The sequence below is a fragment of the Musca autumnalis genome, unplaced genomic scaffold (assembly GCF_047663935.1).
Source record: "Musca autumnalis isolate F117 unplaced genomic scaffold, ASM4766393v1 scaffold_1, whole genome shotgun sequence".
NCBI lineage: Eukaryota > Metazoa > Arthropoda > Insecta > Diptera > Muscidae > Musca > Musca autumnalis.
In genome coordinates this window covers 230,806,372-230,824,694 of record NW_027411644.1, presented here as the reverse complement: position 1 = coordinate 230,824,694, position 18,323 = coordinate 230,806,372, and the positions used below count along the sequence as shown (strand labels likewise).

Genomic DNA, 18,323 nt, shown 5'->3' with positions numbered 1-18,323 from the left:
AGCCACAGATCCACTGGAGTTAGATGGGTAGGTTTGTTCTGTGTCGTGCGGGCGCATGCCGCATACTGGGCAGATGTCTTGCACGGCGCGATCGATTTCCGCCCAATAAGAATTTAGGCGACAGCAATATTCCGAGCGTAGTTGAGCCAAAACTACTCTAATTTGTCGTGGCAGCTGACGCTCCTCAGATGCAATAAATGGGGGATGTACTCCGAGTACTTTATTCACACTATAATTGCTTAAGGCCTTGGCAACTGCGAATGCTATTCAGACCTGCCTGATATGCTTGTTGATTTAGGGGTTCTCTCCTGAATCGTTGGACCTCTTCCTCTAGAGCATGGATATCCTTCCTGATCTGCCTGAATGTGTCGGGCCTACCCACAAGATGGTGATTGGGATGGCTCACACGGTAACATCCAAGCAGGTACTACAATGAAAGCATCTCGTTGTGTTGCTTTACTGGAAGAATCTTTGCTGTTCTCAGGGCGGCATTCTGGCAAGTTTGAATATTTTTCCAACTCGTATCACATAATCTCGGGGACCAGACTGGAGCCGCATAGCTTACCACAGACCGACCTATCGCGTTATATGTGGTCAACAAGGTTTCTTTATCTGCACCCCAAGTGCTGCCGGCTAGGGAACAAGGTACTCAACCTTGTTCCTACTTTTCAGCTTGTCGCAGATAGCTGTGGCGTGTGTGCACGACGTGAATGTAGTGTCGAATGTAACCCTTAAAATTTTAGGGCAGTTTGTGGTCGGAATTCTGCTACCGTCGACCACGACATTCAACTCACGTCCAAACTGCGCTGTCCATGTGGTGAACAGAGTGGCTGTAGATTTTGTGGCGGGAATCTGCATATTCCTCGAATGGAAAAAGGTGGTAAGATCGGTTAAATAGTTGTTCAGCCTCTAACAGATGTTATTAGGATAGGTACCCAGGATCGTGAAATCATCCGCATACGTTGCGATCTCGATGCTGTCTGGAGGGGGCGGAGTACCTGAGAGGTAGGGGTTAAACAGTTGCGGAGATATCACCCCACCTTGGGGGACTCCCTGTTTCACTCTACGGGGTTTGGACTTCTTATTCCTGAATTCCACGTACGACTGTCGTCCACACATACAGTTGACTATCCAACGTTTCAAGCTTGGCCGGAGGGTTGTCTGCTCAATGTCCGCAAACAGCGTGGAGTGCCTGACTGTATCAAAGGTTTTTGATAAGTCAAGCGCCACCATCACTGTTCTATCACACGGTCGTCTCTGGTTGAGTCCTTGACAGATATATGTGGTAATGGCGTGCAGCGCTGTTGTAGTGCTGTGCTGCCTACGGAATCCATGCTGATGATCGGCAACTTGATAGCTATTTCTGATACCGGGGAGGAGTAAGGCCTCAAGTGTCTTTGCTACGGGCGACAAGAACGAAATCCGCCTGTACGATTCATTTTGCTGTCATGCTTGCATGGCTTCCGTAGTGGGACCACCCTGCTTATTTTCCAGACTTCGGGAACAACGAGGGTGACTAGCGACAATTTGAGAACTTTAGTGAGATACTCTAATTCCGGCTCATCCAGCTTCTTCAGCATTACCATGGAGATTCCATCAGTGCACAACGATTTAGATGATTTAGCGTTTATGATGGCATTCACGGTGCTCTTGAAACAATTTTAAATGGAAGGTGCTTATACCTTGGAAGTTTTTGCGGATTCTGAAACTACAATGTTCATAGATGAGAAAAATCAAAAAACAAAAAAAAAATCGCCGGAGCGCTTTTTAAATAAATCGCGATTTAAGTTGACATTTTTAGGGGTTGTTTAGGTTTTCACGATTTTGCTTAGAAACCGCAAGTCCTATCAAAATAAGAATACGAAAATGTTGTAGCTATGAAAATTCTCTACAAGATTGACATTTATGGTATTCTCGTCGGTTTTACCATTTTTGAGATATAGAAGTTTAAATTGGGACAATTCAAATTCAATTCAATTCTGTATCGCCCCCTTATAACAAAATGTCATGACTGCAAATTTCCAACTTAAACTTATATATCTAAAAAAATGGTACAACTTAGGATAAGTTACTTAAGCCAGTATTGTAGAGAATTTTCACAGCTTTCACATTTTCTCAGGTCCCACATCGATAAGACTTACCGGTTTCAAGCAAAATCGCGAAACCCTAACAAAAAAACCTAACAATGTAAACTGAGCTTCTTTATCTCAAAAATGGTACAGGCTGGAAACAATTGATAAAGGTCAATCCTCTAGAGAATTTTCACAGCTACAACATTTTCTTTAGCTCCATTTCGATTGGACTTGCGGTTTCCAAGCAAAATCGTGAAAACCTAAAAAACACCTAAAAATGTGAATTTTGACCGCGATTTATTTAAAAATCCCTACAGCGATTTTTTCTTGTTTTTGGATTTTTCTGATCTATGAACATTGCTGTTTCAGAATTCACAAAAACTTCCCCTGTATAAGCGATTTTCGTCAAAAGTTAGTTAAGGCGCACCCTTCATGACATTGTTTTATAAGGGGGCGATACAGTCAATGCATTGTCCCAATTTGAACTTCAATATCTGAAAAATGGTAAAATCTACGAAAATATCATAAAGGTCGATCTTGTAGAGAATTTTCATAGCTACAACATTTTCTTTCGTCCCATTTTGATAGGACTTGCGGTTTCTAAGCAAAATCGTGAAAACCTAAATAACCCCTAAATATGTCAACTTAAATCGCGATTTATTTAAAAAGCGCTCCGGCGATTTTTTTGTTTTTTTGATTTTTCTCATCTATGAACATTGTAGTTTCAGAATCCGCAAAAACTTCCAAGGTGTAAGCATTGTCCATTTAAAATTGTTTCAAGAGCACCGTGCATTGGCAACATCATAGATTGTAAATGTGGTGGTTCATCCTCGGCAGGAAGAGAACTGATGCGACGTAATACTCTTCTCTTCGCCCTGTCACTCTCGGGGTGCTCGACAAACTGTCGATTGAAATTACTGGCGCACCTCTTCGGATCAGTCAACGTAACGTCGCCAAACGTGACTGAGGTCCTATATTCCTTTCTTCCAGGGCTCGAGAGTGACTTAACCGTTACCCACAATTCACCTAAACCGGCTCCAATGTTGCAGCTCTTCAGATGATTCCGCTTATGCTCGCCGACTAGCGTGTTAACTTCCAATGTCAGCTCCCTGACTCTGGGGTCATTGGGGTTGGCACGACGAAGCTCTTCACGCTCATTTGCTAATCCCGTCGCCTCTGCTGGAAAGTTTGGTCTTACTTCGGGTATTCGACCAGCAGAGATATGGCGAGCGGCTGCAGCAGTGATGATGTCTCGGAACGCCCTTTCCGCTACCCGAACATCAGAAGGATTGGGCAATTCCCTGAAGCGGTGATTGGTGAACTCTCTGAAACTCGGCCAAACAGCTTTCTTATGATTGACGAATGTGCGGCGTTCAGAGGTGATAAAGTCGGGTGGTCTGTTAATGGAGACAATTATGGGGATATGGTCTGATCCAAGGGAAATGACCGGTTGCCAGGTAACGTCATTTGTCAGACCAGGTGACACGATGGTTATGTCTAACGAACTGTGACACTCTCCTCTAATTCTGGTAGAGGCGTCCTCATTGACCGTGCAAAACGTAGAGCTATCAATCTGCTAAGCCAGCGCTGTACCTCTCTGGTCGTTTCCGAGGGCCTAATGCCACATCTCATGATGCGCATTAAAGTCCCCCAGGACCAAACGATTCTGCTCTTCCAATAGCGGGCTAATGTCAGGCCTATAATCTGAGATACAGCTATTTCTCGGCGGGATGTATACGTTCAGCAACTATATCTCGGCAGTTCCACACCTGACTGCTACCCCCATACATTCCATGTACGGATCATTAGAGACAGGCTCAAGCGAGATAGGTCTGTATTGGACAGACTGGTACAATAGGTAAGCTAATCCCCCACCTCCACTACTGGTGCGATCTTCCCTTAGCACATTGTAACCATCACAATGCTCTAAGCTGTGGCTGTCGTTCAGCTTGGTTTCTTGCACCACTGCGACCTTGATGTTCTTCCGACTCATAAAATCTACTATTTCCTCGATCTTACCTCGGAGTCCATTGCAATACAAGTGCAAAAAGGATGCATTCTCTGGGATTGGGACAACAACGACTGGTGTTAAAGGCTGCGTGTGCGGTTGTTGTCGAGGGGACTGCGGGGGAGTTTAGTAGTCAGACGACGAGGTAGTTTCGTAATCCGACGAAGACTCTGTGTAGTCCCTTACGTGGACAAGTCCAGAGCAACCCCTTAGATGCACCCACTCCTGACATCTATTGCATCTCACCAAAGGTTGGATGTGGGTGAAGAAGCGGATGTGACAAACTGAGCACAGATATATTGGTCCTGGGGTTTCCTCCGTCCCAGCACGGACCAAAGGAATTCGGAGCAGGCATTCCGGGATATGCTGCTCCCAACACAGAAAAACGAAACAAATACAAACATATGTATATACACTGAGGTTGTTCCGGGTCAGTCCGGTACGAAAGAACCCGCTGCCGTGGTTCTATAGAAGCACCTTTTCTTTCAAAAAGGATCTACGGAAGTACCCTTTCTTTCGAAAAGGGTCTACGGAACTACCCTTTCTTTCAAAAAGGGTATATAGAAGCACCCTTTCTATCAGGAAAGGTCTTTAGAAGCAGCCTTTCCTTCAAAAGGGGTCTACGGAAGTACCCTTTCTTTCAGAAAGTGTCTATAGAAGAACCCTTTGTATCCAAAAAGGGTCTATAGAAGCGCCCTTTCTTTCAGAAAGAGTCTACTGAAGTACCCTTTCTTTCAGAAAGGATCTATAGAAGCATCTTTTCTTTCAGAAAGGGACGCACTTTCTTTTAGAAACTGTATATACAAGCACCCTATCTTTAAGAATGGGGATATATAACAATTCTTTCTTTCGGAAAGGGGATATAGGACCACCCTTTCTTTGAGAAAGCGGATATAGCAGCACCCTTTCTTTGAGAAAGGGGATATGGAGGCACGCTATTTTTCTTTCAGAAAGGGACAATAGAAGACAACTTTCTTTCAGAAAGGGCCTAAAGAAAAACCCTTTCTTTCAGAAAGGGTATATAGAAGAACCCTTTCATTCATAAAGGGTCTATAGAAGCACCCTTTCTTTTAGAAAGGGCGTATAGAAGCACGCTTATTTTCAGAAAGTATGTATAGAAACACCCCTTCCATCCGAGAGGGTCTATAGAAACACCCTTTCATTCAGAAAGAGACTATAGAAGCACCCTTTCTTTCAGAAAGAGTCAACCGAAGTACCCTTTCTTTCAGAAAGGATCTATAGTAGAACCCTTTCTATTAGAAAACGGTCTATAGAAGCACCCTTTCTTTCAGAAAGCGGATATAGAAGCAAGCTATTTTTTCAGAAAGGGACAATAGAAGACACCTTTCTTTCAGAAAGGGCCTAAGGAACCCTTTCATCCAGAAAGGGTATATAGAAAAACCCTTTCTTCCAGAAAGGGCGTATAGAAGCTCCCGTCTATGGAAGCACCCGTACTATCTGAAAGAGTGTATAGAAGCACTCCTTCTATCAGAAAAGGGTATATAGAATCATCCTTTCATTTAAAAAGGGACTACAGAAGTACCCTTTCTTTCAAAAAGGGTATACGGAAGTGTCTTTTCTTTCTTTCAGAGAGGGTCTATAGAAGCCCCCTTTCTTTCAGCACTCTTTCTATCAGAAAAGGGTCTGTAGAAGAACCATTTCTATCAGAAAAGGGATTATAGAAACAATCTTTTATCAGAAAGGGTATATAGAAGTACACTATCTTTCACAAAGGGGATATCAAATCTCCCTATCTTTCAGAAAGGATCTATAGAAGCAACCTTTCTTTCAGATAGGGTCTATAGAAGCACCCCATCCCTTAGAAACGGTCTATAGAAGAACCTCATCTTTCACAAAATGTTTATAGATGCATCTATCCTTCAGAAAGAGGATATATAGAGAACACCCTATCTTTCAGAAAGGGTCTAAAGAATAACCCTATCTGCCAGAAAGGGTCTATCGAAACACCCTTTCTTTTAGAAAGCGTCTAGAGAATCACCGTTTCTTTTAGAAAGGTGTTATAGAAGCTCCCTTCCTTTCACAAAAGATCTATAGGAGCACCCTTTCTTGCAGAAAAATAGCCATTAAAGAACCCGAAGTGCAATTCACCACAAATTTAGGAGAGTTTCCTACCATAATCCTATTAATGACATTTATTTTCTCTATTCCTAGTATGGGATTTTACATTCGTATTCTGAGGTTATATAGTTGACGGCTAAGCCTACTGATTCTTTCCCCTCGTTTTATTATACCCTCAGCCTTTAGGCTAAAGAGGGTATTTACACTTTGATACTACCAAAAATGTGTCTCATCGAAATAATGGTTTTAGACCCCAAGTATGTTTGTACGATATCCGTTTCAGACAATTTTGAGTAGATCTAGCAATGTCCGTCCGTCTGTCTGTCTGTCCGTCTGTCCGTCTGTCTGTCTGTCTGTCTGTCTGGCTGGTGCGCACGATAACTCTCGAACGGATCAATCGATTCGGTTCAAATTTTGGGTATCGAATTATTTTGTCCAGATTCGATTTAAGTTCGAAGATGGGCCATATAGGTCCACTCCTTCAGGTACCTCCCCCACAAATGTTCAAAAATTGTCGCAAAACTTGTGCGCACGATAACTCTTGTAGGGAATAACCGATTTGGTCCATACTTTGCACATCGTGTAATTTCTTCCAAACTTAGATGAGGTTTCAATATGGACTCAATCGGTCCACTCCTTCGGATACCTTCCACACAAAATTTCGGAAAAGTTCAGTTTAGGACCTGGTCTCGAATCGCTTTGATTTTTATTTACGCAAGTTGTATTCGCTGTCCTCTATACGACGCTGTAAGTTTCATTAGGGGCAAGTCCATACTTCCTGAGAAAATAGCCTGAAAGTTACAAAAAAACCTATGACACTGTGTGTAGTGGATAAGATAACCCTCGAACGGATCTGCCGATTCGGTCCAAAATTTGGCTTTCGTAATATTTTGTCCAAAATTAGTTCAAGTTCAAAGATGGATTATATCGGTCCACTCCTTCCGGTACCTCCCCCACAAAAGTTCGAAAATGTTCGGAAAATTTGTGCGTACGATAACTCTTGAAGGAAGTTACCGATTTGGTCATTACTTTGCAAACTATGAAATTTCTACCAGACTTAGATGAGGTTCCAATATGGACTTAATCGGTAAACACCTTCGAGTACCTCCCACACAAAATTTCGGAACAGTTCAGTTTAGGAACTGCTCACGAATCGCCTTGGTTTTTGTTGTAACATCTTGTATTCACTGTCCCCTATACGAAGGTACAAGTTTCCTCAGGGGCAAGTCCATACTTCCTGAAAAATAGCCTGAAAGTTGAAAAACAAACCCTATGACACCATGTTTATGGGTGGAAGCGCAAGATCATTCTCGAACAGAAATGCCGATTCCGGCCAAAATTTGGCATTCGTAATATTGTTTTCAAACTTAGTTTAAGTTCGTAGATAAGCCATATCGGTCCACTCCTTAAGGTACCTACCCCACAAAAGCTCAAAAATATTCGGAAAAATTGTGCGCACGATAACTCTTGATGGGAGTGACCGATTTGGTCCATACTTTACACATTCTCATAATATCTACCAGATATAGATCAGGTTCGAGTATGGACTATATTTTTCCACTCCATCCCGTACCTCCCACACAAAATTTTGGATAAGATCACTTTAAGACCTGCTATTGAATCACTTTGATTGTTGTTGAAGCAACTTACATTCGCTGCCTCAATTACGATGGTAAAAGTTATTTCAGGGGCAAGTCCATACTTCTTGAGAAAACAGCCCGAAGGGTGTAAAAACCCCCTATGGCACCCCCATGGTCTATTTCGGTCCATTCCTTTAAGCACCTTTTCCGCAAAATTTTTGAACTTTAATCCTAATCATTGTAGGTTAATACGACCAAAATTTTGAAACCCCCTAAATACATAAGTTTTTTGTGAAAAAAGTGTTTCAATTTGCCCATGCTGAGGGTATATCTCTGTCGGCAAAGCCGACTGATACTTTTTTACTTGTTTTATCTACATAACTCTGTATTTCAATTTTGCAAAGTAATTCTCTAAAATAAAAGACAATAAATAAACTAATGTTTTGCATTCTTCACTCTGTTTCAGAACTTCAACATTGATGATCCAGCGCAAGACCAATGAGGAATATTAAAATTTCAATGTAAGTACAAATGACTGAACAACAAACTGATTATTACTAGCTTATATGTTATTGTCCGATCCAAAAGACAAGTAAATGAAATTTCATTCAACTCACAAAAATCCGAATCACTTGCCATCATCCTTCGTTTTTGTGATTTTTTTATCTGACGCCACAGTCGTTCGCTACTTTTGTGGCAGGCGACAGTGGACGCTTTTGTTTTCACTTTAAGCCGCTTAACACAACTTAAAGTGTTGCGACCAACCAAAGTAAGTGTTATTTTAATGCCATTGACAAGTGTTGGTTGGTTGAAAGGCAACTTCTTTTCCTTTTGTTTTGATGTGGTCATACAGTCAATGGACTCCAATAATGTGGAAATTTCCATACAACACAACTTTTATGTGTTCAAATGTTTCACTTTTGTATTGGAATGTATGTATATATGTCGAAAAGGATATTGGTATTTAACATGACTATTTTTATAGAAATCATTATCCACAGTACTTACATACACACCACATTCCTGCATACATACATATGTGGAAAAAAGTTAAGGAAATATTTCTTGGAAATGAAAAGTGTGTACTTTTTAAAGATTTATTTACAACGACATCAAAACATGAAACCTGGCGCCCCATAACAGTTGTTAATTATGACATATCTATTTGCTGCTCTCGTTGTTGTTGTTGTTGTTACTGCTGTTATTACCATTTCCATCCACTCTTTCTGCTCGTTTGCGTAATAAACAATGATAAATAATAATCATACCTTTTACAGTTCAATCATCCAATACATTTTGCTTTAATTTAACCAAATTTGACATGCAGACAAACTGACAGCCAGACCAGCAGACGACGACCGATCGACCATATAAACCGCACACAAACTGCGCGAGAGTTTTATTTTTCAAATATGGTTATGGCAACTGCCATAATAGCAAAGCCTAGCATTGCACTGCCGCGCCAGGAAAGGCTTGTGGCACAGACCAACACCACCACCAACAACGTCAACAATGACTAATTGAGTGTTGCAAAAATAATGTTTTTTTTTCTCGTACCAGAAAAAAAGAGGAGAAGTACGCAGTGAATTGTTGTTAGTTTTTTAGGTGCATTCGAATATATTATTTCAGCAGAGGTGGCAGGTATGTTACATCAGAGTTGAGAAAGTAATAAAAGAGGTGTAGGTAATGGCCACATGATATACCCTATAGAAATACAAAATGCTAATCAAGCTAAATGTCATTAATCAAGGTGTGTATATTGCTCATTTGAGGCTCAATTAACCCAGTCTACAAAAAATACATGTAATTTTTCTACTGGTCTTTGAAGAAGTAGTCCTAACTATTGGGAAATTTCCGGGCCCACTTATCAGGAAGTATAGGCTTCCCTTAGCAAAAATCATATAATAATCACAACGGCTATCCGCTATTCGAGAAGTACCCTTAAAATTGTTGAACTTTTGCAAAGGAACTGTATCCAATATTGGTAGTCAATCTGTTCAATAGTTTAGGGCCAACCAGCCACTTTAGTTGGTTTTCATAGGATTTTGTGGTATAGTCCATAAGAAAACTCTCTACGTTGTAGTCAGAATCACAAGGATGAAAAGTTCAACACAATCCTTGACAAGCCTTTAAGCTGCACTTAAACGAAAAATATTTAACTTTTATGAGGAAGGTACCGGAAGAAGTAGTCCGATGAAATCCATTATCAACATGAATTTAAGTTTTAGGGAAATATTACCACCCATGTCAATAACTCCGTTCTGTATTTATCGTGTTTTAGTTGGTCACGGTCGAATTTTTTAGAGCCTTTGGATTATTATGTCACTACGCTTGGACTTGCCCACAACAAAACTTATATCACTATAAACAAGACCACAAGGAGTACCTTCGGTAAACATTTCAAACAGGCTTAAACGAAAATTTGAAACTTGCTGTAGGTTTGGAAGAAATTATGTACAAAGTTTTGGGGCAAATTGGATACTAAATCCGTAAGCTGTCGTGCTCATCAGTTATTTCAGTTGTTGCCAACAGAATTTTCAGAACTTTTGGGTCATTATCTTACCTTGTACCGTCGCAATAGAGGACGGAAGAACAACTTGCTGCCAAAAATTTCGAAAACGATACAAGTCCTTTAGGTATTAGGTATTTAGTCTTCGTTGGGGGTATACAACATTCCACCTGAAATTTATCGGTATGGGTCGACGCATTCATATAGGTCCCATAGAGTGGTACCTCCCGATTTTCGGTATTTTTGAAGGTTGTGGCCACAATCTCGTTGGGTATAAAAAACATTTCAACTTAAATTGGTCGGTATAGGTCCACTACTTCATATAGCCCCCATAGAACGGTACCACCCGATTTTCCGTATTTTAAAGGTGGAGGCCTCAATATACCACCGAAATGGCTGAAATTTGGTATTCAGGGTTCGTTGGGCATATGAAACTTCCACCTGAAATTTGCCGTTATTCAACGCCTTCATATAGCCCCCATAGAACGGTACCTCGCGATTTTCGCTATTTTGAAGGTGGAGGTCTCAATATACCACCGAAATGGCTAAAATATGGTATTTAGTCTTCATGGGGGTTTTGTAACATGGTTTTGTCGTAGGCTGGGGTAAACTTAGTCGTGTCCAGGGTCGCCATAAGGGCCCACTAAACCTTACGGAATAATAAGACGAGTAATCTACCTTTCCTGGGTGTTTAAATCAGATATTTATTGATGTAAAAATAATTTATAATCTACTGATGTTTAAATACGATAGGAAGTGTTTAAATAGCAAACGGTAGATCGGATAATTGACTGGGGGATCGGCAACTTGGATTCAGTAGTTGCGGTTGGAAGCTTCGTACGAGATAAGTGACTGGTGGAGTGGTAAGGCCCAACGACTCGTGATTAGGTTGCGGATGCGGCGATTCGCTGATGCTCTGGAGCTGGATAACTCGGAGTTCAGTAATAGATGGAATAACGGCCGGCTTGAGGATTCGTTGTTGTAGTAGTAAATGATTTGAAGATGATCGGGAACTCGGTGATTCGCTGTTCTGTAGTAGGCGATTTGAAGATAATCGGGAACTCGATGATTCGTGTTTGTAGATGTTCGGCCACTCGGGGTTCGTATGTGTTCGGCCTCTCGGAGAATCGGTGTTTGGAGTTCAGGCACTCGGTGATTCGTGTTGTAGATGTTCGGTCACTTGGTGTTCGTATGGTTGCTCGGGCCCTCGACTCTCGTGTTGTAGGGCTTCGGCCTCTCGGTGATTCAGCACTCGGTTTGGTTGTTCGGGTCGCGGTTTGTTAGTGTTAGTTCTAAGTTAACCTCTACGAGTACTGACTAGTGGAACAACACCCGAAGGTGGAGTGGAACAACACCCTAAGGTGGAGTGTAACAACACCCCGAGGTGGAGTGGAACAACACTCCGAGGTGGAGTGAAACAACACCCGGAGGAGGAGTGGAAAAACACACGAAAGTGGAGTGAATGTAGTAGCAACCGCGCAAATAGGGTAGCTCTCAAAAGTACTTCCCAACCTCTCTACACACCAGTATCGGTTAGCGGACTACGAACACAGAACTGTACTCAAGCCCGTATGGCTAGCTCCCAGCAGTAGCAAGCCTGCCCTTTCCCCAACAAACTGAAATATTTGTGTGTACAGTTGTACAAAGCGATTGAGAATTACACCGCAGTCGTTATCCTGTCGATCACCTCCAATTGCACTGTAACACACACCTCACAACAGTGTGTATTAGTTGACGGGTTGTGACGCTGTTGGGTAGTGGTGTTGTTGGTTGGTTAGTTGTGATGTTATTGGGTAGTGGGGCGTTGCTGTTGTTCGTATTATGTACGTGATCATCTTGTCACGTTACAGTGTACAACTTTCCACTTGTAATTTGTTGGTATAGGTTGACGTCTATATACAGCCCCCATAGAACGGTACCTCTCGTTTTTCGGTATTTTGAAGGAGGAGGCCTCAATGATTCACCCGATTTTTAGGTATTTTGAACGTTTCAGCTACAATATCAAACCGAAATGGATGAATTCTGGTTACTTAGTCATCATTGGGGTACATAACATTCTAGAAGGGTCTATTTAGTCTTCGATGGGGGTATAGAATATTCCAGAAAAGAATTATCTTTTTAGGTCAACGTTTTCACATAACTCCCATATTTTTAAGTTTGTGGTCTCCTCCAATAAACAAACCTAAACGTAGAGGAAGGTTTAGTACTTTGATAAACGAAAGGAAATTAATTATTCCCATTTACTTCTATACAGTTCATCTTCTTTGGGTTTAAGAACTTTCCGCCACAAATTTGTAAGTATAGATCGACGTTTTGATACCTACCGAATTCGGTATTTAAAAGGTTAGCCACATTGTTTTACCGAACTTGCTGTAATTTGGTATTTGGTCTTCTTCATAAGCTAAAGGAAACTAATCGGTCCGGCCGAACTTAATGCCATTGTTTAGCCTACTAATGGGTTATTCCGTTTGTGTCGTTCTCAAATCTTTGTTGGAAATTATTTAGTTCTTGGATCCATCACCTGTTTTCAATGATGCTAATATCAACACACCATCACAAAAGGGCAACCTTTAACAAAAAAAATCAAAAACGCAGACATGACCCTTTAGAACAATTTAAATTTGATAAAACAAAACTTGAAGTCAATAAACAATAAACAAAGCAGAAGTCAACAAAAAACATTTTACCCAAACACGTAATCAACTACAATAAGTACTGTTAGCAGCACATTTAAACTACATACAAAACAAACAACAACCAATAGTCCCGCAGTGCTATTATTTTTGTTTTGTTTTTTTCTCTGTTTTTTGTTTACAACAAATCAAGTGTGATATGACATTAATCAGTATGCGTGGCGTGGCGGCCAGCAACACTTTATGTTATAATTGAAGTTTTGTGCGCTAAAATGTCTATCTGTCCGTCCGTCTGTCCCATAATTGTCCCTACGTTTGTCGGTCCGTCCATCCGTCCGTGCATTTAACGTCCGAAGCCTTTAATGGAGTTGGCCTACCATGAATGGGAAGTACTATTCGCATAAATACGTACATTATGAAACCAACAACCATCCATTCATCCATGCTTTTCATCTATTCATTCGCTCATTCATACAAACATCCATCCATTCAGAGTCAGAATTACGTCGTGTATCACTCTTTTATTTCACTGGATATTATATAACCAATGGGGAGACAACACTACTTTTTTTGTTGGTGTAGCTTAAGATTCTTTCTTTCGAATTATGGTAGTGACAATTGAAAAGGGTGGTTAAAATTGTTATGGAATAAATTGCGTTCTTAATAGATTATGATGTCAACTTTGATCACGTACACTCGGGAAGCACTTTGTATGATTATCGGCATACTTCTGTGTGGAAGTTATGGGAGTGGGTCATAAAGCAAATTGAATTTGAAATTGTCGCCATTAAATTATCGATTGGAAAAATTAAGTCAAGCAAATTCAGAAGATGCCGCTATTTGGGATTATATCAAACTATTGCTGTCTTTACCTCATATACACTCAATATCACCTTCTGGGATTAGATCAGTGGTACATATCTTGGTCATCTTCACTAGTATTACATAACCGGAACACGATATTGATATTTGTTACCAGATTACCTTGCTCGTCTTCTTAGGAGGATGTACCTGTACCAAAGCCATCAGTTTGATGTTTTACTCTCTTGTGGAATCTTCGTATCTGTACGTCTCGACTCTTCACCGTCCTGCTTTTCTCCCAATACCTAACTTTGATGTTTGTAGAACATCCCAATATGTCGCATTTTTCTCTTCGGTGGAGCCGCGACACTCATGGACATTTTAGAGGCCTCTTTACTCCTAGGATGTTTGGTATTGAAAATGGGTTATATTGGTCCACGCTTTGATGTAGCTCCCATATAACGGTACCTCCCGATTTTCGGTGTTTTGAAGGTTGTGGCCTCAAATTTCTCAGAAATGGCTGGAATTTGGTATTTAGTTTTCGTTGGGGTACTTTGAAGGATGTCGTCTCAATATTACACCGAAATGGCTGAAATTTGGTCTTCATTTGCGGTATTTCGCGTTCCATATGACATTTTTCGGTATAGGTCCACGTCTTAGTATAGCCCCCATAGAATAGTACCTCCCTATTTCCGGTATTTTTAAAGTTGTGGCCTCAACATTCCACCGAAATTGCTGAAATTTGGTATTTGGTCTTCATTTGGGATTCTAAACGTTCCATAAAAAATTTGTAGGTATAGGTACATGCCTTCATATAGCCCCCATAGAACGGTACCTCCCAATTAACGGTATTTTGAAGGTTTTGGCCGCAGCAACCCATCGAAATGGCTGAAATTTGGTATTTAGTCTTTGTTGAAGGTAAAAGCGTTTCTGACTGAAATTCGTCGGTGTAGGTCCCCGCTTCGATATAGGTCCCATAGAACCGTACCTCCCTATTTTCCTAATTCTGAAGGTTGTGACGTCAATATCCCACCGAAAGTCCGAAATTTGTTGTTTAGTCTTCCATGGGGTTATCAAATATTCCAGAAGGGAATTGTCAGTATTGGAATGTCGAAAATTTGGCATTTAGTCTTCTTTGAGTCTAAAAACATTCCGTCAGAAATTTGTAGGTATAGATTGACGATTGAAGATAGCTTTGATCGTAAAGTCACATCACTGGTTGCTTCGGACAATGCTAATTGAAGATTCTACTTTTTTCCAATGGGTCTTTGAGAGCTTTGCATTCAGAGCTACATATAGTTCTTCAAAATCTTCAGCGCGAAACAATTCACTACTGAATCAGGGATTAGCACATGAGTAAGAAATGAATGAACAGAATAAAATGTGCAACCTTATGCGGGTTTCAGGCATCAGAATGAACGTACCAAGAGCTAGATTGGCACGAGAGTTCCAGCGTGCAATGCATATGTTTGGAATCTGCTTAATCTTTACAAATAGAATCTCACTCCTCTCATGAAGTGGCCGTCTGTTTCCTTTTCGATTAGTGAAGGCTGTTTTCAATTGAGGAACAAAATCTCTCATACAATCTTGCATACAGAAGTGGAGCTCACCTTCCATGACAACGCGAAGAACGCGATGTTTAACTTTGGTGTGGGGTTGGCTTTTTCTTCGTAGATTTCCTGCAAATTATGCCGGCATGTCCCACTTCTCCAGATAAAAGAGTAGTTCACCCAAATAATTGCAGAAAGCCTTGTGGATTCCTTACTAACATGTGGTCAAAATTTAAATGACTTTAGTGGAAAGTTGGTGGCACACCATTGCTACTTTGTGGGACGTCAGCCGTGAGCTTATAACAAAGCGTCTTGCAATGCATTTTGGGTTATACTTCCTTTTGCTCATTGATGCTGCATTGTGATATTCCCAGGAACTACATATACTTCCATGCTACTTTTGAAAAAATCAGTTAAGTGTGGACACAGTCCTTTCCATTGTCCTCTTTCGATTGAATGTTAGTGGCAACAGCATGTCTGTAGAGGTTTTTGTCGTTGTAGTAATGCAAATATGTTTGTACAGTTACGTAATTGATGTTCCTGTTTGTCCAGACTCAAAAATTCTGCAACATCGACTGCCTGCGTCCGTAAAGAATCAGGAGGCAGGTGTCGTGCTGGCAAATCCACATGCAGGTCATCAATTAGGGCCCAATATAAATTGAGGCGGTTGCATCGTCCGGATCTTATCTGGCCTAACCCCCTTGAATTTGCCCTGCATTCTTTTCCTGCGATGGATGAGGTTAGTCGCCGAGTACGGCATTCACCCTGTACCTTTCTTTGCACTGCCTACGCAATTGCATCACCGTGACTGCTCTTCAAGCCTTCCTGATACTCGTTGACCTTTGGACCTATCTCTCTCTCTCTCCAAATCATGAAGACATCTCCTGACGTGCTTGGGTGGGGAAAGACTGTCCACTTGATAGTGGCAAGCAACATCTTCTTGCGTTGATGTACCAGTAAAATCTTCGTCTCCTAATGAAAATGGGCCACTGGTATCATGAGGAGGCACCCTGTTGCAGTCCTCAAGGCGACATTCTGGCAGGTTTGAATATTCTCCACTGTGTAGAACTAACATTTGCATAACGCCGCATAGCTTACCACAGATCGGGCTATTGCTTTATAAGAGATCGACAAGGTTTCTCTGCCAGCACCCCAAGTACTGCTGGTCCGCGACTTGTGAACCTTGTTCCTACTTCTGATCTTGTCGCAAATAACTGTGGCTTGCACAACCGACTTATGTATACATGCTTTCGAATGTTACACCCAATATTTTGGTATAGTTCGGGGTTGGAATCTGGACACCACCGACCAATATGTTCAGGGCGAGTCTCATTTCAGCAATTAAGGTGGTGAACAGTGTGGCATTGGATTTAGCGGCGGATATTTTCATATTTTTCAGATTAAAGAACTACACTAAGTCAGCTATGTAGACATTTAACCTTTCACATATCGGGCCATCTCTCTCTCTCTTCAGATCGCGAATATCTCCCCTGACGTGCTTGGTTGGGAGATAACGGTCTACTAGATCGTGGCAAGGATGTTCACGGCGGTAAGACCCAAGGAGGTTCTGCATCGACAACATCTTCTTGTGTTGATGTACTGGTAAAATCTTCGACTCCTAATAAAGATGGTCCAATAGTGTCATGAGGAGGCACTCTGTTGCAGTTCTCAAGGTGGCATGCTGGCACTTTGAATGTTCTTCCAATGTGTAACGCTAACATAACACGCTGGGACAACAAGTTTTCTTTGTCAGCACCCCAAGTGCTGCTTTTCAGCGACTGCGAGAACCTTTGGAGTAGTTAGTGGTCGGATTCAGAACTCGGCCGTTAAGGTGATGAACAGTGTAGCATTGTATTTAGTAGTGGATATTTTCAAATTCCTCAGATAGAAGAACTGCACTAGGTCAGCTTTAACCTATCACATATGCCAGAGACGACAAGACTTCACGCCAAGATCGTACTGAGATAGATGCGTAGCACACTCATCTTCGCCCCATCACTCTCGGGTGATTTATAAATTTCGGGTTAAAATAACACGTGCATTTCTTCGGATCAGCCACAGTAATGCCGTTGAAATTAGCAGCAGTGCTTTCATCCTTCTTTCCCGAATTCCAGAATGATTTAACAGTTGCCCACAATTTACTTAATGTTGTGTCAATGTTGCTTTGCTTAAGGTGGTCTAGTCACTTTTTCCGCTTATATTCGCCTACTAGCCTATTGACTTCAAGATTAAGTTCCCTAACTCTTGGGTCTTCATCGTTCGTACGACGAAACACAAACCCTATATACCCTTATCACCTCTATTTGCTAGCCCTTTCGCATCTGCTGGCAAATTCGGTCTGATTTCGGGTATTCGACCAGCAGGTATGTAGCGAGCGGCTGCATCAGTTATGATGTCCCGGAAAATTCTCTCAGCTACCCGAGGATCTACGGGACTGAGCAACTCTCTGGTAATTTCTCTGAACTATTGTGAATCAGCTTTTCTAAGTATCAGAAAAGTACCGCGGTCAGCGGTTATTAATTCGGTGGTCTGTTTACTTAGACGATGATCGCAAGATAGTATGAATTAAGGGAGATAACGTGTTGTCAGGTGATGTTTGGCGAATTGTGGTAATTTCCTCTTATCTTAGTAGGAGCGTCTTCGTTCGCCGCGCAAATTGTAGAGCGTGTGAATTGTGTGGTCATTACCTGGAAAAGTTTTCCAAAGCTCATGATGGGCATTGAAGTCCCCTAGCACCAGACGGTTATTTCCCTCTAAAAGTGAACTAATGTAGGACATATAGCACAGGACACAGATATGCATCGGCGCTATGAACACATTGAACAGATCTACTACTGCAGTACCACACTTTACAGTTATTACCATACATTCAAGCGAGATAGGTCTGTACTGGACAAACTGGTGTATTACTAAAGCAAGTCCTCCTGGTCCGCTTTGTGCGATCCTTCCACAGAACGTTGCAAGCTACAGGTAGTAGTGAGTTTTGTTTCCTAGATCGCGGCGATCGTGATGTTTTTCCGACTCGTAAAATCTACAATATCGCTGACCTTATTACGGCTACCGTTGCAATTCAATTGCAGGAAGTGCAGGC

The 18,323-nt window shown here is 41.5% G+C and overlaps 1 protein-coding gene across 17 annotated transcripts in view; it reads left to right on the top strand.

Annotated features, from left to right (window-relative positions):
- LOC141389196 (uncharacterized) overlaps positions 1 to 18,323 on the top strand; it is a 268,423-nt gene that overhangs the window by 95,310 nt on the left and 154,790 nt on the right. For all 17 annotated transcript variants that reach the window (XM_073960350.1, XM_073960342.1, XM_073960343.1 and 14 more), the window contains one exon: positions 8,206 to 8,260. The gene's annotated coding sequence lies outside the window, so the exon portion shown is untranslated. The remainder of the gene's footprint in view (positions 1 to 8,205; positions 8,261 to 18,323) is intronic.